This window comes from Erythrolamprus reginae, chromosome 8, assembly GCF_031021105.1.
Source record: "Erythrolamprus reginae isolate rEryReg1 chromosome 8, rEryReg1.hap1, whole genome shotgun sequence".
Lineage (NCBI taxonomy): Eukaryota > Metazoa > Chordata > Lepidosauria > Squamata > Dipsadidae > Erythrolamprus > Erythrolamprus reginae.
In genome coordinates, this window is record NC_091957.1 from 15,270,910 (window position 1) to 15,278,265 (window position 7,356).

Consider the following 7,356-nt stretch of genomic DNA (forward strand, 5'->3'; position numbering starts at 1 on the left):
GAGGTGGGTGGGAGGAAGATTTCCACCAGAAGAGAGGGAGGCCTGGGTCTTCTTTTCACACCACTGGCCGTAGGGCAGGAGTGGCTGATGGGCAGCGGGGTGGATCTCTGCGTCAGAAGACCACTCACTCCTCTCCTTAAAAAGCCTTTCTGACTAGAGCAGTGTTTTTCAACCAGTGTGCCGCGAGACATGGTCAGGTGTGCCGCAAAGCTCAGCTGGCCCGCTGGCTGGGCCGGAGGTGCCAGCCCCACGCCCATGCCCAGCGCAGCGCCAGCATATACGGCGTCCAGCAGCACGTCCAGCTGCCGCCATCAGGGCTCCCGCTCGCAGTCAACCTCTCTGCCGCCACCCCTGGCTACTGCCCAATGCCGCTGTTGCCTGCGTGGTGTAACGAGAGAAAAAGAGAGAGAGAGAAAGAGAGAGAGAAAGAAAGAGAGAAAGAAAGCAAGAGAGAGAGCAAGAGAGGGGGGAAGGAGGCAGAGAGAAAGACATAGAGGGAGGGAAGGAGGGATAGAGAAAGAGAGCAAAAAAGAGAGGAAGGAAGAGAGAGGAAGAGAGCAAAAAAGAGAGGAAGAGAGAAAGAAAGAGGGATGGAGAGAGAGAGAAAGAAAGGAAGGAAGGAAGAGATAGAAAGAGGGAGAGAGAAATAGAGCGAAAGGGAGGAAGAAAGAGATTTTTTTTTGTCCAAACTTTTTTTTAGCCCCCCCTCTCTCCGGCTCAATGTTCCCCAGTATTTTGAAAATATGAATAATGTGCCACGGCTCAAAAAAGGTTGGGAAACACTGGACTGGAGGAATCCTTTGTTTATATTGTGGTTTTTTAAAAAACGACCCTGGCAGGTTTTTTCTGTTTTTGTTCCAGGCTGATTCCACACTTAATTAGGGGTGCACAAAATAAACACACTCACAAGGAATTGTGGTTGGCACAGTTGGCATCACGCATACACGCACACACACACATGTGGAGGGGAAGAGCTTTGTGTTTGCTTTTCCTCGGCTGCTTAAAAAAAGCCTTCCTGGGCTGGGGAATTCTGGAAGTTGAAGTCCAGATCTCTTCAAGTTGCCAAGGTTGGGAAACACTGGGTTAGAGCAGTGTTTTCAACCAGTGTGCCGTGGCACACTAGTGTGCCGCAGCACACGGTCAGGTGTGCCGCGAGAGGGGAGAAAGAGAAAGAAAGCAAGAGAGAGAGAGAAAAAAAGAAAGCAAGAGAGAGAGAAAGAGCGAGAAAGAAAGCAAGAGAGAGAAAGAGCGAGAAAGAAAGCAAGAGAGAGAGAAAGCAAGAGAGAGAGTGTGTGTGTTAGAGAAAGAAAGAGAGAGAAAGAGAGAGAGAAAGAAAGCAAGAGAGAGAAAGAGAGTGAGAGAAAGAGAGAAGGAGAAGAGAGAAAGAGAGAGAAATGAGAGAAAAAAGGGGAGAAAAAAGAGAAGTGAGAAAATGATTGAGGCAGAGAATGAAAGGAAAGAGAGAGAAACAAAAGAGAGAAGTGACTCTTGATTTAAAGCATATGATAAAAAGCACCCAAATAAGAGGAAAAACCCCCAGCCCTCACCTGTTTTTGGAAAGAATAAGAGAGAAAACCCCCCCAGCCCTCACCTGTTTTTGGAAATGGTTCAAGAGTTTGTACATACACACACAAACACACAAGGGGGGATAATATGTATGATATGTATTGTCTTAGAGTGTCATTTTGGTTGGTGGTGTGCCCCAGGATTTTGTAAATGTAAAAAATGTGCCGCGGCTCAAAAAAGGTTGAAAATCACTGGGTTAGAGGATGCAAAGAACTCTTTGCTAGACTCACTTTCAGGCACACAAATAATACATATGCCCCCACCCCAAATGTCCAGGGAAAGAGACAACGAACGGGAGACGATGCCATCCCAGAGCAGCCAACGGGTAAATTCGCACCCGCAGCTGCCAACGTTTTCCTGGCCTTCGGGGGAGGCCTGGCCCGGTGACCTCAGCTGCAGCTCCACCCGAGGTCAGACTGGGGCCACGGACCAGTTTCCCCAGTTCCTCCAGGCTGGAACTTCGCCAGGGGTTGGAAAGCCGTCAAAGATCCTTTGAGGATAAGGACCGGGCCCACGTCTCCTTATCGCCTCCATTCTCCCTTCAAGGGCTCCCTTCCAACCTTCTGCCCGCTCACTTGAGGGTTGGGCGTCGGATGCCGTCCAAGTCCTTGAACGCGCAGAGGCTTGGAGGGTGTCAAGCCGGTGCAGAGGTCGGTGTGATGAATCCACGGTTTGCCACGCTATCTGCAGAAGGCCTGGTGTTGATGGGAACTTGGGAGGGGGCGTTTTCAGGAGCGAGCAGATGCAGCTACAAAGCCGTTCAAGGTCATCCTGTGCCCACCCACCTGGGCGGAAGCGGAAGGAGGACTGGCCGCGCTGGCAACATTTGTGGGTGGTGGTGAGGGACACAAGGGATGTGAACTTTCAAGTGGGTGGGAAACTCAGATTTGGGTTCCCCAGTGCGGGTTCCCCAGGATGGCTCCGGAAATCACTGTGGAACTTTGAGGAGAACTTTGACTCGGACTTGGATTTAGTTCGGATGTTACCTGGAGCCTTGACAAGAGGGGTTCTCCGTGGTCAGGAACTTAGGAAGCCGTCTTGGCAGCTGAGAAGAGGGGAAGATGGGGTGCACCATGGAGGCCTCGGACGTCTTAGGGTGTCCTTGGGCCAAAGAACAACTTTGGACAGACGATGCTAGAAGGTCCCATAGCAGAGCTTAGCTGGAGTGCGAGGCGGCTGCTGATGAACCTCTGGGCCAGATCAGAAGGAACATTGCACCAGGCATCTGAGTGGTGTGCTTACCTCCATGTCCTCCACACTGGGTAGACCACAATTGAAGCCCCATGTGGGTTCGGGGCACCCCATTTCTGGCAGGTTAATAATACCAATAAAATCAAGAAGAATCAGAATTTTATGAGGTTTGGCAAAAGGTATATATCTGGTGGGATACAAAGAAACAGAGATAACCGCATTTTTACACTATTTTAAATATATTTGTACCTAGTAGTTATATTGTATTAGACAGTGATTATTAACTTTATTTATTTATTTACTTACTTACTTACTTACTTACTTACTTACTTACTTACTTACTTACTTACTTACTTATTTATTTATTTATTTGATTTGTATGCCGCCCCTTCCCGTAGATTCGGAGGCGGCTCACAACACCATAAAAACAGTTTATAACAAATCTAATAATTTACAATATAAAATATTAAGAGATATAAGATAAACTCCTTCTTTCCTCTTCTACCCTTTCTCTCTTTTTCTTTTCTTCCTAGTTTATTTCAAGTCATAATTTTAACATTTCTATATATTTTTAAATGCTTTAGATGTGTTTTTACTTATTATCTTACAACTGATATATCTAAGTATTTTATAAATAATGATAGAGTTAGTTTTTATTCCTTTTTTTACTTATTATAAATATAAAGATGACTTCTACTTTAGAGGAGCGATTGTTGCTCCACTAAATGTTACATGTAATGTATGTTTTGTCTGTCTTCGCAATTTAATAAAAAATATTTTTTTTTAAAAAAATAATACCAATTCAGAGGAAGCGAACAGACGGTTCTGAGATTGGAGAGAAAGGGTTTAGAAAAACTGGCTGGAGTGACAGAGATATTTAAAGTGCAGAAGAAGGAAGGAAGGGAGAGAGGGAGGGAAGGAGAGAGGAAGGGAGGGAGGAAGGAAGGAAGGGAGGAAGGAAGGAAGGAAAGGAAGGAAGGGAGAGAGGGAGGGAAGGAGAGAGGAAGGAAGGCAGGAAGGAAGGAAGGGAGGAAGGAAGGAAGGGAGGAAGGAAGGAAGGAAGGGAAGGAAGGAAGGGAGGGAAGGGAGGGAGGGAGGGAAGGAGAGAGGAAGGAAGGGAGGGAGGGAGGGAGGAAGAAAGAAAGAAAGAAAGAAAGAAAGAAAGAAAGAAAAAACAAGATAGTAGTTTTTTAGATACCAGAAAAGAAACCAACAAGCAAGATGTCCAGGAAGTTATAGTCCCCATCCACAAGGACTAAATTTGGATTGATTTGGGGGGGGGGGCTGTTCCTTCCAACGCTATAGATCTCCCACTCAAAAGTCCCTCACAAATCAGATCCGCCACAAACTATGCGACAAAAGTGTGTTGCTGCTTCTCCTGGCGTGACCTTCTCGGGGGTTGCTGACTTGGGGAACCTTTGCGTAGTTTGTAGCCTTGTGGAAGGACTGGGGAGAAGATGGACGTGGCTGACCAGCACACCCTCCCAAAACACCTGTCTGCTGCCTGCAGGCAACGCCGGGTGAGCTGTGTCCTTTGATGCGAAGCTGACAGATCCAGGGTTGCTCTGACGAAGGTGTCACGGCAAAGGAAAACAACTCCGGGGTGACTCGTGGTGAGGCTGGCGGCATTCGGTTCAGAGGCTCCTTTGCCACTCCGCAGGTGCCCCACCGGTTGGAGTCCTTCCTCGGGGATTCTGGGAAGTGGGGAGAAGCAGCCGGAGGGGGCTGGACTACAGGACCTCGGAGGACCCTCCCAGCCCAAGGGATTGCACGGTTTATTTCTCTGCTGCTCCTTCCAGGATGGCCCGTCCACTCAGGGGCAGCAGCCTCCTCCTCCTTCTCTGCGGTGAGTCCTTGCCTGGGGGATGGAGGGGAGGGGAGGGCAGGGGAGGGCAGATCCATCAGCTGTTCAGGGAATATTATCCCAACACCGCAGATTAGAGAGAATCACCGAAAAGAAATAAGAGTCTTTGCAGTTTTGCAGCTCAGCAAAGGAATATTCATACCTCGGGGTTGGAATGACGTTTCAGGACCCAGCTAGGTAACATCATCAGTAAAGCTGCCTAGTTTGGTCATGAAACAGCTGCAGCAAAACCACCAAGTTTTGAGAGCGCCCAGGACCCCTCCGGCCTCTCCAGGTGGGCCAAGAGCTGCAGGCTTTTGTTCCGGCTCAGAAAAAAAACGAGGAAATCTCCATCTTGTCAATTGCCTTCCCCCCTCCCACCATCAAGTCTCATGGGTTGGGGCCGAACCCCCCCCCCCAACTTTCTGAAAACACACGGTGCTACTTCACATGGTGGGATCGTAAAAGGGAATTAATCCCTGGGGCGAAGAAGAGAGGGATATTTATCCAGGATGGAGGAGCAGCGCAAAGGCCTCCGCGGAAGGCAGGCAGGCAGGCGAAGCAGCAGCAACAAGGGACGGAAACTCATCCAGGAGAAAAGCAGCCGAGAAGGTCAGCGGAACTGAGCTGTGGCTGCTCCAACATTGGAGAGACTGGACAGCTGTTTGTCCAGAATGGGAAAGGGGGTCCCGCTTGAACAGGGGGTTGGACTAGAAGGCCTCTGAGTTCCTTTCCAGAGGGAGGGCTGTAGGATTCTGAGATAAATGAGACATGTGATGGATTGATGGAGGGAGAATGAAGGAGGAAAAGGAAGGGAGAGAGGGAGGGAGGGAGGAAGGAGGAAAAGGGAGGAAGGGAGGAAGGAAGGGAGGAGGAAAAGGAAGGGAGGAAGGAAGGAAGGAGGAAAAGGAAGGGAGGGAGGAAGGAAGGAGGAAAAGGAAGGGAGGGAGGGAGGAAAAGGGAGGGGGAGGGGGGAGGAAGAAAGGGAGGGAGGGAGGAAGAAAGGGAGGGAGGAAGGAGGAAAAGGAAGGAAGGGAGGGAAGAAGAAAGGGAGGGAGGGAGGAGGAAAAGGAAGGGAGGGAGGGAGGAAGGAGGAAAAGGAAGGAATGGAGGGAGGAAGGAAGGAGGAAAAAAGGGAGGGAGGAGGAAAAGGAAGAGAATGGAACAGCTTGCTTCCAAAAACTGTGGAAGTCTTCAAGATGAGACTGGACATCATTTGTCCAGAATTGAATTGTGCCTCTTTCTTGAGCAGTTGGGGGTTGTACTAGTCACTAGAGGACCTCCCAAGTCCCTTCTCGCTCTGTGATTCAGCCCCGTCAAAAAAGGAACCAGTCCTCTGTTGGGGAAGCCAGGGGGCCTCGCCCGGGGACCAGGTGGTGATGCAGGGGGCTCCTTGGGTGCCCGCGAGGTCCAGGCGGTCATTCAGGGCTTCCCTCTCACTCTCCTTTCCAGCTTTGGTCTTCACCAGCGCCAACTTGATCCAGTTTGGAAGGATCATCGAACACTTGACCGGAAGATTCGCCCTCGACTACAACGGTTACGGCTGCTACTGTGGGTGGGGGGGCTCCCGGCAGCCGGTGGACGCTACGGACTGGTAAGGGGGGACGCTTGAGGTGTGTGTAACCAGGGAGGGGTCCTAATTTCTTCTGAGACCCCCGCCCTCCGTATTTCAGAACATTGAAAGCAAGCCAACACCTCAACTCAGGTGAGTGCTGGCTGGATTGCAAGTATTCCTCAGCTTAGGACAGTCCATTTAGAGACCGTCCAAAGTTGGGGAATTGACTCGTATTTATGACGGTCTCAGGGTCACATGGTTCCCTTTTTTGCGACCTTCTCGCAAGGGAAGTCAATGGGGAAAAGACGGATTCACTTAAGAATCGTGCTACTAAAGGAAAAACTCTGGCGATTCAGTTAACAGAGAGGGGCAAGAAAGGTCGTTTAAATGGGGCAAAACTCACTCAACAAATGTCTCGCTTAACAGTTGTTTAGTAGAAGACAGTGAGGAGGCTGGGGAGGAGCAGGGGCCAGCCCTGAGTCTGGGGAAGGCTCTGCATCCGAGGCAGGGAGCGGGCCAGGGCTGTCTGATAGTTATCAGCTGCCTTCGGAGTCAGGCATCAGTGGGGCAGAGGAGCAGATGGAGCCTCTTCTCAGTGTGAGCTGCCAGGGGAAAGGGACAGCCGAGGAACAAAGGTCCACTTGGGAGGAAGGCCACAGGTGGGCGATGAATGCCCCCTCCCAGAGGGAACGAAAGAGGAGCAAACGGGGAGGGGAGTTTGCAGGACACAATCAGTTCACTTAATTAGTTCATTCCTACACTTTTGCTAAGTATTGTGGCATCTGAAATACAACGGCCTGGTCACTCCACAAGCCTGATAAAGGTCAGTAATTGTGAAATACCTTGAAAGACTTTGCTGGAGAGAAATTCACTGTACGTTAAATAAAAGAGGTTTTATGGGGGCGAAGAGCCTGCTTCGTGGTTTGGGGAAATCCCAGGTCAGAACAGTTGCTAACTAACTTAACAACTGTGGGGATTTCAGGGACCGCCTTCTGCTGCACGAATCCAGCGACCGGTTAGGTCCCACAGAGTGGGTCTTCTCCGGGTCCCGTCAACTAAACAATGCCGCTTGGTGGGACCCAGGGGAAGAGCCTTCTCTGTGGCGGCCCCAGCCCTCTGGAACCAACTCCCCCCAGAGATTAGAATTGCCCCCACCCTCCTCGCCTTTGTAAGCTTCTTAAAACCCACCTCTGCCGCCAGG